The sequence below is a fragment of the Aythya ferina genome, assembly GCF_964211825.1.
Source record: "Aythya ferina genome assembly, chromosome: 12".
NCBI classification, from domain to species: domain Eukaryota; kingdom Metazoa; phylum Chordata; class Aves; order Anseriformes; family Anatidae; genus Aythya; species Aythya ferina.
Genome location: NC_140308.1, coordinates 3340603 through 3352678, shown reverse-complemented (window position 1 = coordinate 3352678; position 12076 = coordinate 3340603). Strand labels below are relative to the sequence as shown.

General features: G+C 38.9%; 1 long non-coding RNA gene across 1 annotated transcript; it reads right to left on the bottom strand.

Moving 5' to 3' along the window:
• Positions 1-5256: 5256 nt before the first annotated feature.
• On the bottom strand, positions 5257-10524 carry LOC311443625. The gene is made up of 2 exons (XR_014697364.1): positions 9911-10524; positions 5257-6446 (listed from the first exon to the last, which is right to left on the bottom strand). It is a non-coding gene; the product is annotated as an uncharacterized lncRNA (long non-coding RNA).
• Between the last annotated feature and the right edge of the window lie 1552 nt (positions 10525-12076).

Below are 12076 nucleotides of genomic sequence, written 5' to 3'. Positions count from 1 at the left end.
TGATGTGCAATGTGTTGTGAAGCCTCTGTTTGAGCAAGGAAAGGTTACCATGTACTGAGTACTTCAGGGTATCCGTGGCTGATGATGAGTGAGTCCTTTTGCCAGTAAAAACTAATAATAAATGAAACGTAAATGCTGCACTTTACATGCTCTTTTCTGCCTGTATCATTGCAAGCAAGATTTCTTTGTGTTCTGGATGAATTTAACTGGGCTGGATTCTGTTCAAAGTTGCGATTAATCTTGAATAACCCTGTTTTAGGTGAGCTGATTTCTGTAGTGCTGGTGTGGATTTACATATTCATAATAAATAGAATGTTTTTCCCCCCAGTTTTGGTAAATTCTCACTGTTAGTAAGTTAGCCAGCAACCTGAACCTAACCATCTATAGATTTTCAAGATGCATAGGGATTTGATTACCTTTGTCTATGTACATAGACATAAAAACAATTTTTGAAGGTGTGGACTTCATTATTTAATGTAACCAAGTTGTGGAATTGGCCGAGTAAGCATTTTCTTCTCTTAAAAGTCCCTTATCTTTATTGCTTTTGTCTGTGATTTATTTTTCAAGCAGGGATTAGACTAAATTTCTGTAAAAAGATCAAGTATATTTCAGCAGTCATATGTGGTTTAGTGATGCTTATCAGTGTCAGCAAGTGTTTATTTGTTTCTTAATGTTTTGAACTATAGCTATCAGTTATGTCAATATACAACTGGAATTACTCCAGTTACAGCAGTGGAGTTGCTCCTGATTTATTCTTTTAGTTTAAACAAGAGTGAGTTTTGATACTACTTATTCCTACAGTAAAATGGGAACAGAGCAAAGATAAAGTGTGAAGGGCTTTGACATTAGGTTGTTCATAGAAAATATCATCATGTCCTGTGTCATTGATAACAGAAATGAAAAAGGGAAGGAAAATTATCCACCCTCATTCAGGATCACAAAAAGTAATGAATCACACTCTTTCTTTAAAATGCAATGAAATTGCCTGGCATGAAGTGTTTATGCAATATGAGAACTCCGCTTCCCTAATCTCTATTTCAGACAGATTAAAATGCAAATATTTCCAGTGCAATAAGAGTTCATTAAAGCAGACTATTGCTTAGGGAAAAATGCCTTTTGGTTGTGCTTCATTAAGTCTCCTGGAAGAAAAGAAAAAAAAAAAAAAGAAAGAAAGAAAGAAAGAAATGAACCTAATTAGTGTTCCATATTCTTCTAAGTAGAAAAAAGGGCCAAAAATCCCTGTATGCTTGAACAGAATATTGCAGCTATGGAGTGTAAATTTTCTTCTCCTGTTGGGATGGTTTTTCATGGGGGCTGATGTAGGTTAGAACATCCTAACTGGAAGCAAGTAGAGCCTCTGGAGGTCCCGGAGAAAAGTGCAATGATCTATTTTATAGAATCAGAAAAACAGTAGTGATATTTATCTTCTTTTATCTTTACCTTCTATAAGTTTCAATTAAATTTTGGCCAAAATAGATGTATTTCAGTTCATGGTGTTGGTGATTCACTCTATCTAAGGTTGCGGACAGCTTCTTGGCTTGTAAGATGTTGCTAAATTATTTTCAGTACTTGCCGTGGTCTTTTGCATAAAGGAATCAGTACTGTAGATCAACTCTTTGCTGCCTTTTTAAGTTAAAAGGATTAGATACATGATCAAACTTTCTCCCACCCTGCAAGGTCTAGATTCAAGTGCATCTCATAATGCAGTGGAATGATTTGACATGCATCTGTGTCTGAGTAGATCTGGCCTCTGTTTTCGGCCTGGACAACTTGTTTCACTCTTTAGTTTTCCTCCTGACCTTCTGTCTGCTTTGTTTATTATGAGGAGGGACTGCTTCGTACTGCATTTCTGAACAGTACCTGGTGTAGAAGCATCCAACCCCTAAGTGCTGCTGGAATATAAAAAAGAGTAATAAAGAACCTTTTCCCTGTACTAATATTTCAACAGTGTTTTTATGCAGAAATTTGGCTTGGAGCAAGGTATAATTGGCAGACAGCTTTTAACTAGGAAGGCCACATTGACCTATTTCAGCAAGGGACCAGAGAATAACAAACCCATGTTATGCTCTAAACATAATTGAATTGAGAAATAAAGCTTGGGTCTAAGCTCTCCTCCAGGATTTAAGATGGTTCCCTGTGACCACCACCCCAAATATCTGGAAAAAAAAAAAAAACACAGGAGAAGGTCAGAAGTCAGGTTCTTCCACAAGACAGTGGAAAAATAGCTGTCATACTAGGAGCCTGAGTGCATTATTTGGCATTGCACTTTAGCTGTGCCCCCACTGATCATTGTGTTAACACGAATCCTGCCTCTCCTTCCCCCTGCGTGCAGGCTCCTGAAGGAAATTATTATTAGAGGTGCTGAAGACTTTCCATGTATCTTTCATTACTTTTTCCTCTGTTAACTTTTCCTTTCCTCTTTCAAAACTTTGTGATGTGAGGAGGCAGGATCAAAACAGGTTAGACAGAAAACGTCAGACGTGGCCAGGTTGTCTCTGGGTTTGGCAGACCAGCACCTGCAGGGGAAGCCACAGACTTCCCTGTCCCTTCTGCTCCAGGCCATGACACAAGGTAAGAGGCAAAGCAAGGGTGGGAAAGACAACTTTTACATCCCATGTGTGTACTTATACATATTCTAGACACTTTCTCCTTTCTCTCTCTAAATATGTTGTAAATGTCACTTTTTTTCTTTGAATGCATTTCTAATTTACAGCAGGTAATCCAGTGACACTGAGCCTGAGAGTGTGATGGGACTTTTACCCCTTTCACTGTTGCATAAACACAACTGCCAACATCTAAGGGATAACTGCCCTGACTGTCAAGGTAAGCAAATGCAGAGCTTTCTAGGAACTGTTCATTAAAGTGAACAAATGCATGAGCACACCTAGTAGGGGAGAAGGAAAAAAAAAAAAAACAGACAAATTGCTTTTTTTATTTCCTGGTCTTCACAGATTAGCAGCACAGACTGCAGGATTGACAGAATCATTTTCTGAAATGCTGGTGGTGTTCAGAATTTGAAGTTTGGTGTGAAATACAGTTCCCCCCCTTCCCCTCCCCTCCCCCCCACCTTACTCTTAGGAAAAGGCAGATGATCATGATACAGTTCAGGCTGAAAATGACTTCAGCATCCGGAGGTTGAAAATGGTCATTTTTGAGTCAGAGAACTGGCAGAAGGATGCTGTGGGGTGTTCCATATTTGGCTCAACCTAAACCATCATGGTCATAGTCATCATAATAAAAAGAAATCCCTTTCCTAGTACAGCCATGAAGAATGGAGATGGGCTTCCTCTTTTGCACTCTCCCCAAACTATAGCTATTGGACACATTGGGTGAAAACTTCTATTAAAATTGATAGCTATGTTCCCATTGTTGTCTGCACTGTGAGATAACGGTCACCAGCTTCTTTTGACAAGTGGGTACTGCTCCAAGTTAGGAAGGACTTTTCTTGTTAGAGATGGAAGTAAATGATGGAAAAACTTGCCCCAGGTCCATGAGATAATTTTAATAAAATGAAGACTTTTGTGCAACTTGCCTCCTAACAAGCACATCTGTTTAGACTAGATTTAGGTTAGATCTGAGTGCTTTTTGAATCCATGCAGTCTTACAGGGCTAAGTGGATCAGATTATGACATGCAAAAACCTACCAATTTCCATATTTTTCCCTTATGAAATACGTGGTTCAGCATGACCCGCAGTTACATAAACTGATTTATGGCATAAAATGCTTGTAAGGTCTGTCCCTGATGTGACGTTTGCTATGCATTTGGGTTCAGAGGATTTGTTAAAAACTCTGCTATGAGCTTATTTTGACCCTCTCTTTTGATGGTTAATTCCAGTTTCTAAATAATTTATTTGATGTCACATACTCTTTAAGATATGAAATTGGTCTAATTAAAGACATGTGCAAAATATAGCCTGTATGACAGATATAAGGAAAACATACTTCTCTGTGTGAGTGGTAAAGCCCACAGCCACAAACACCTCTCCAGTTTGGTAGCCTCAAAAATGCATCCACAAATATTATTCATCTCTGCGGTCTGCAAAGAGTTATCAGGGGTTATAACTTCCTGAAAATACATGAAAAACTAGGAGTTTTGTATATGGATGTATTTGTCACTCAGTAAAGAGTCACTTTCTTTTACTATTCCCACTAGTCTAAGAGAACAGCAATTATGAATAAAGTAGTCTGGAAGAGACTGAAATATTCAAAAATGAATATTATGGGGAAAATATAGCTTGATGTTTACAATAATTTCTCCAATTTAAACTCAAAAAGCATCTTTCCAACACGTCACTGTGTTTACTTACCACATTTTTTTTTGGTGTGAGAATCTTTAAGAAAGAAAATATGTCTGAATTTGTCCCAAATAGTTTTAAAATAGCTTCTCAGTTTGGATGAGGAAGGCAGAACATATCTGCCTATAGGTGAATGCAATAATCCTGAAACTTCAAGTTGAGCAAGATGTATCTTGTACACAGTAATTTTTATGAACAACCACTTCTTGGTTTACGGGTATTGTTGAATCACTACGTTATATCATATTTCTTCATAGTCAATAAAGCATTTTTTTTTTTAAGCTATGCCTATTAGAAATAAGAAAACATCCTCGTGGGATGTAGGACTGATGGTTTAGTAGAGCTCATAGGTGCACTGGACTATGCTAAAGACTATAAGGTTAGAAATATGCACCCCAACCGATGCCAGTATTTCTTTCCAGCATTCACAGAGTTTGGAACACTGTTACTCAGAGCTTTGGATCGTGAAGGAACCACAGGATAAACTACTGAATGACACTGCTGGATTAAATATTTGCTGATGATACTTTTTCCTATCTTTCAATGTCTAGCTGAGACGAATGGTTTATAACGACTACTTCTGGACGTACTTCTGTAGAGGGAGAGAGGTACTGATTCCTAAGGACTGTGTTTCCTCGTTTCCTGTTTTAAAAGCAGATAAAATGGAGGATGCTCCCATTGTCCAGTTCCCTAGGTTAAGCTTTTTTTTTTCTTTCCATTTTTCTTATTGGCTTCTCTTTAATGTTATCCATTAAGACTCTCAGATATTGACCCCCAAGATGCATTAATTTTGGTACAATAACCAGTTAAAATAATCCATAATTACTGGCAGAGCCCAATCAAATTAGGTCTTGTAATGTCCCAGAGAAAGGGACAATCCCAGTGGGAAAGGCTCACTGTTAGAAGGATGAGAGAAAAAAATATAGAGAGAAGGGAAACTAGAGAAACAATCACAAAAAATGATATTGTTAAGTGTTTTCTTAGGAAACAACATTGAAACAAGTGATTTGGAGGAATTCCGTATTTGTTCTGAGCTATTAATTTGTCTGCACAATGGCAAAGCTAGGAAGTATAGGGGTCAAGAAGAGAAACCAAAACCACTCTCCAAAAATGCTGCATGATTTTCCAGGTAAGAAACTTGCTTTCAACTCCCCTATTTACTGGAACACAGACAATGATTCACTTGATCTCAATCAAAGGTCAGTTCATATTCTTAACAATTCTCTGGAACCAAGCCAAAAATCTTTTGATCTTTATCACATGTAATGAAAATACAATGTGAAGATGCAGAGTGAGGGTGGAATCAACAGCTTACAACCAGAAAACGTGGATTTGAGAGAAATTGGAGTACTCATGGTGTAAAGCTGAATCAGATTTCACCACAGAAGTCTTAAAATACATTAAAAAACAAAACAAACAAACAAAAAAAAAACAGCAAGAAGGTTAGATACCTTTAAAACCAGAAGTAGAAATTTATACAGTACAAGCAAAAATCTAAGAACTGCCAGACTAATTCTTAGCAATGTGAAAGATCTAATTTTAAGTTATATGAGCATGATTTCAGTAGATTACCTTTAAAAACGTGCTTTATATGACAGCAAGGGGCTTATAAAATAATAAAGGCATCCCCTAAAATAGAAAGAACAACAGTGACATAAAACATTCGTCGTGCTTTCAGTGTGAAGTGAGAATTTGCACTCCTAACCTCCCACATTGGATCTGGGTCTTGAATAGTGTTTCTGTTTTCTCTTCAGCTAAGCTAATGACAGATCTGAAGAAGTGTCAACACTGCAACCAAAAAAGCTTGAAGCAGCAGGAATGTCGTTCACAGGGGAGATGGGAGTCATAGCAAATACACTTTTCAAGGTTGGTTACTCCTGACTAATGGCATGTCGTTTTCAGTAAGAAAAGCCAAAATCTTGCCCACAGGCAGCGGTGCTCTCCAGATGAGTCCCATGCCTACTCTGAGCAGCATCAGGTGAGGTAATGTTGCTCCCATCTCCTTGGCTCCTCTTCTGCTGCCAGCTCTTGTTCAGGCTCAGGTATTTGCTTTAGTCAGACTTTATTGTCTTCATAGAAAGCAGGTGGAAACAGATCATCTCCCTGTCAAACAGGGGACTTTGTGACGAGTCATATCCAAACAGGACATACTGTAAATTCATTAAAATGTTACATGGTGAGTGAGCTAGAGTTTCACAAACATTTTAATATCATTCAAAAACTGATGGTATCAGATACAATCTATTCTGAAACCCTTATAATTTCAGACATAACATGCTGTACCCCAATACTTATGGGGTTTGCTACATGGGACATAACTTTCCACTTATAGAAAGCAACTTACCATCAGCCTCAAATGTTAATCAGAAGCTGTACCATGGTTGACAGTTCCAAACAGTAATAACTGTTTTTTTTTTTCCATCCTTTTAGTGCATTTCATTTGGTTCACTACCAAATATTTAAACTTCACTCCCTTCTTCTGTGACTTTTAAACTTCAATAAACTTTCATTTCAATTTGAAATGAACAGTCATTTTGAAATCAACATTCTTTGCCCCAAAAGGTATTTAACAAAGAAGCTTGTTCCCTTTCCTTTATAATTGATTTCAAGTGTTGACCAATTGACCTTTTTCAAGTAAAGAGAAGAAACAAGAAGTTCTCTGTAATATCTCCAAAGAATTCCCTCAATAGAAGCATTTTTCAATGAGAGGAAAAAGTTGCAGTTTGAAAAATATTGGAAGTGTTTCCTTTTTCTGAGAAATTATTGCTGCTTCTGGAGAAAAAATAAATGCAAACTGGTGTATGCAGGCATCAGGTGTTTGCTATGAAGCATTTGCCAAAAAGGGACAAGTCTGCAAAGGGCATCAAACTCCAGAAGACCCCATGTAGACCAGGAAATGAGATTTTATTCAGGTGTCCAAAACAGGGGACACAGTTGTATGAATGGCCTGTGGCTACATGAAGATATCTACAAATCCAGTTATTATTCCCAGTGGGAGCTCCTATTTCTCGACAGATGTGAAATTCAGGCTGTTTCATATTTAGAAACCTAAATGAGCACTTAGCGCTTCTGAAGACCTGGCCTTGGCCAAACGCACCATTTCCAAGAACAAAAGTCACATGAACTCAGACAGAACAAACCTTCAGGTTAACCCTTGGTCACTGCAAGAATGTAAAACACTTCAGATTTATTCCCCAAATCCAGTACAGGTTTCAGCTGTGTTGAACAGTCAATACATCACTGAAATAAAAAAAATAATTGAGAGTTTCACAAGTTCACTGACCTGAAGCCATTGGTCAGTATGGGTTCTGTGATTTATGTTTGATGATTTGTAAAGACAAGAATCCATCATTCATGCCTGGTGGAAAAAGCACCCAGACCCCAGAAAGGTCTTTGCATTTTTTGTTGTTTGATCTTTAAATTATCCTAAGGGAATTGTTTCAGCATACGTATTGAAGCTTGCTTAACTTTCTCTTTTCCCTAAAGGGTTACTATAGAAGATTGAATTTAATTAATCTAAAAGCAAAATAAGTAATTGCTAAATGAATGTGTTTGGCAGCAGCAAGCCAAAATAAGTTCATTTGAAGAGAAAGGGAGGTGAAAGTTCAGATCCTTACATCTAGATTTTCTGCTCCTGGTCGTGTGCTAAGGAGATGTGGTACCTATGGAAAAATTACTGCCAGAGATTGGCTCATGTAACCAGCATTCCAGAGAGCCTGGCTCAAGTCCTTGAGCTTCTGTGTTGGCTATGCTGCTCCTGTGTAAACTAGTGATGGCATCTGAGACCTGTAGGCTCTCCCCCCCAACACACACACACACACCAGAGAAGCGTCTGTCCTTTCCAAACACCTGGAAGTATGAACATGGGAAGGTGCTGGAGGGCTGGGATACTGGTTTGTGGTAGCAGCTGCACAAGGCTCACTTCAGCACATACAAGTTGCTGGTGATACAGATTATATTCTCAAAATATCCCAAACTGTGCATTTTTATCTTCACTGCTTGCTAGAGCAGAGAAGTACCCATCCTGGGTCACCTCCAGCCACAGGAGCAGAGCAACCAGTTATCCGATGTCATCACATCATCTATCACATCCAGATCCATCATGTGGACTTCAGGAAGGCTGGATGGTCAAAGCCATTCCAGCTTCAGATGCTGTCAAGGCATTGTGGAGAAAAAGCGTATGTCCTTACTCAGGTTTTTTTCACTGCTGCAGGATGTGACTCATTGGCTGACCATTGTCCAGCTCCAGAAACTTGGTCTGTCTCTAAACAACCCCAGATTTGGTGGGCTTAAACTCTGAAGGATCCCGAGGTCTTTGAAACACAGCAAATGAAGCATGGATTTCCAGCAGGGGAATCAATGGAGCTCTAATGCAAAACCATCACCAAGCCAAACCAAAGATTTGATGACTTTGGCTAACTTTTTTTTTTTTTTGAGGGGGAATGGGTTGTTAGTTGGCTGGTTGCCATTAGTTTCAATGAGAATTATATTAGCTGGGTGTGGAATAGCTTTTTTGGGGGCTGTAGTATTCAGAGACTATCTTGAAAAGTGATTGACCTGCCCATCATGCTGTGCAAAACCCAACATCCCCAAATGAAGGGTGAAAGTAAACCATGGGGAAACTCTGCAGCACTCCCCTCTCCAAATGTCATCAAGAACAAGACAAAACCCACCTCAGTAATTGTCAACTGTAAACCCTGTGAGCCTCCCCCATAGATAATTCAACTTTGCAACCTTCAGTTTAGGCTGTGGTGACACAGACATTCCTAATGGGCATCTGCTGTCCTGGTTTTTAAACATGCAATGAGTTTACAGCACAGTAAATGAATTGGCCTGATGCTGTTTGGAAAAACAAAGATGCTAGCCAAGAAGTGTATTAAGTTGTTTTTAACTTTGCAAACAATTTAGGCAATACAACTGAAAGAACAGTCAGCCCTTCACCATGCAGTAAGGTCACAGTACCAAATGTTTGATCATAAGAAATACCTGATAACATGAAGAGATTCTGCTGCTAGTGCAATGCAGTCTTATACACCAAAAGAATTTGCTTTAAAGAAAAGAGGAAACTGATCTAGCAGACATCTGGTCTGGGTAAATTTGTCATGTCTGCAGTTGTAATTATACACTAATTATATGATTTCACACTGCTTACAATCCCAGCAGCATGCTGTTTCTAATTATACATTACCCATAAAAAGAAAGGCCTTACTGACTTCTGCCATTCGATTGTTTTTATCCAATTCTATGGGCTACTGATGCTTCCGATATCTGAGAACCACCTGAGCACTGTTGAGCATATACTCACAAAGACTTGCAAATTCAGGAAATAATATAATTATTGCCACTTTTAATGTGAAGAAAGTCTATAAATTAGTGATAGGGCTTTTCACTGTACTTCTAGGAATGAAGGAAGAATACTCTTATACTTCCATGCCAAAAGAATCAGTTAGGGTCTGAAGTCTGCCTCACCATTTTGCATAGCAAGTGTCTGTCCTCAGTTTTAGTGTCTTTGACACCTCCCCCCATATGCAGCAGTTTCACTTTCCCTGAAAAAAAAAGCATCTACAAATCATCATGAAACTGCCATAGCTTACAGACTTCTCCCACCACTTACCTTGCCAAAGAAGTGTTGCTTCTGACAGCATGTGCTTGGTGTTTTGTATTCTTACTTAATTAAGAAGAGAGTTCTTATCTATTCTGCACTTCATCTTGTCTAATAAGAACTCCCAAAGGCATCTGATTTTACTTCTAGGAATAAGCTTGTTGTTTTATAGGGACCATGTGCTTGTCAGAGCTTGCCCTTTGTCCTTGCCACAACACATAAGAAACCACATAGATTAATTCCCAGAGCACTACCTTTGAACATACATATGACTTTTATTAAACAGAACTCCGCATTTCTTTTCCTCCATTTTCTCTACACTCTCCAGCTATCTCCAGTCTCAGAGTTAAAAAAAGGGAAAAAAAGACAAATCATCATTATCTCCATATAGAGATAAAACACCAACAATATGTTTTGGAAAAAAAATGCAGATATTACAACACACAATTCATTGTAGTAAATTTACCTAAGCAGGTATCAGTTCTAAAGCCCTGAGGGACAACCCTTATGTAGAAACCCTTCCCCACCTCATAAAGCAACTTGCTAGGACCCATGTGTGGGACATAGGGGCCCTAACATTTGCTGCTCAAACACCCTCCCTCCCCAACACTTCCCTCCTATTTCCCACCAGCCCCTTTCCTGGGCATATTTATATGTCTAACACTAGCTCGAGATCAGCTGGAGAGAGATCCCTCCCTAGCTCCCCAACTGGTCTGCTCTTAATTAAAGGTTAAAACATTTTAAGTAAAGGAAGAAATCAGAGGTTTGCTGGGACAGGTGTCTGCTTTGTTGTGATAATGAATGGTGCTGAGTAGATGTGAGGACACCTCAAAGTGAGCTAGATTTCCCCCAAGGTTAATAAAACTCCATCCCATCCTTGAATACATCATAGTGAAGGTGTATCTGTGACTGAGAAATGGATGCAAGAAAACAAAGAGAGGAAAAAGAATAAACTGTTCAGCCCTCAGCAAAGTTTCAGTAATCTTCAGGGCTGATTTTGTGCTAGCAAAGTTTGGAACAGGGTGCTGACTTCTTTTTGAAATGGATAGAATTGCTGCGTTGTATCACTCCAACACCACCTGCAATCAATCCTGAAAGTCAATCCTGATATCAATATGTATGTGATGTTGAAAGTTGAGTCCTGAACTGTAAAATTTACTCAACAACCTTTTCTTGTTCCCAATACTCTTTCCTCGTTCCCAGAAGAAGTGTTCAAGCATGTCCTCACTGCCCAGATTTTTTTTTTTGAAAAAGAGCCTTAACCCTCACTTTGTACTGAGAAATTGAGAACAGCAGGAGCCCCAGCATCTTTTATCTGGGCCACAACTGGCTGAAAGCATGGTGACTACATAGATGGCTGTTTCAGTGGTGATTAACACATACAAAACCCACTCAAACTGGAGAAATCTAAGTCTCTTTACCTGGCTGTGATAGTATCAGAGTGCTGAGAATCAGGCAGGATCGTGTCCATAGCTCAGTTCAAAAAAATGTGCCAGATTAATAGGCATAATCAAGTCTGACATTGAGTAAGAGGCAAGAACGACTAATCAGATGCTAACTTAGCTGATGCTGGCATTACTGAAAGCCTGGGGGCATAGTCCAAGGATAAAAACATAATGTCTTATCTAACCAAGGAGTCATTTGTGCACCACTAGTTACAACATGTACTTAAAAAAGGAAAGAAGGAAAAAAATATCTATGGCACATGAAATTATTTTATGCCCCAGAAATGATAAGAAATTAAAGGTAAGTGTTCCTTTACCCAATCTTTATAGGGGAAAAGCCCATCTAAAGTTAACCCATTGCAAAGCCTACTGTAAGTCCCCAGGATATGGACAGATCCTGACAGCTTGCATGTAAAATGGGGACTGCATAGATGAAATAAAAACGAGTATATCTAAGATATTTCAAAACTCAGTTTTGGCACATTTCTTGCTGTTTGGAGTTTGCTAGGATACATGGGCTGCCCTGCTCTTTGGTTCAGTGAAAGTTCAGGCCGTCTGGCAACCCCCTTCTTTTGGCCAAGGCTCTTTTTTTCTGGCAACACATTTCCCTGTTTCTCAAGACTTCTTTTCTCCAGATTCAACAGGATGTTGAACTGGATCTCACAGAACAGCTTATGGAAAGGAAAGGCTCTCTGACACACAACAACGTCACTGGAGGGTGAACTTTAATGTC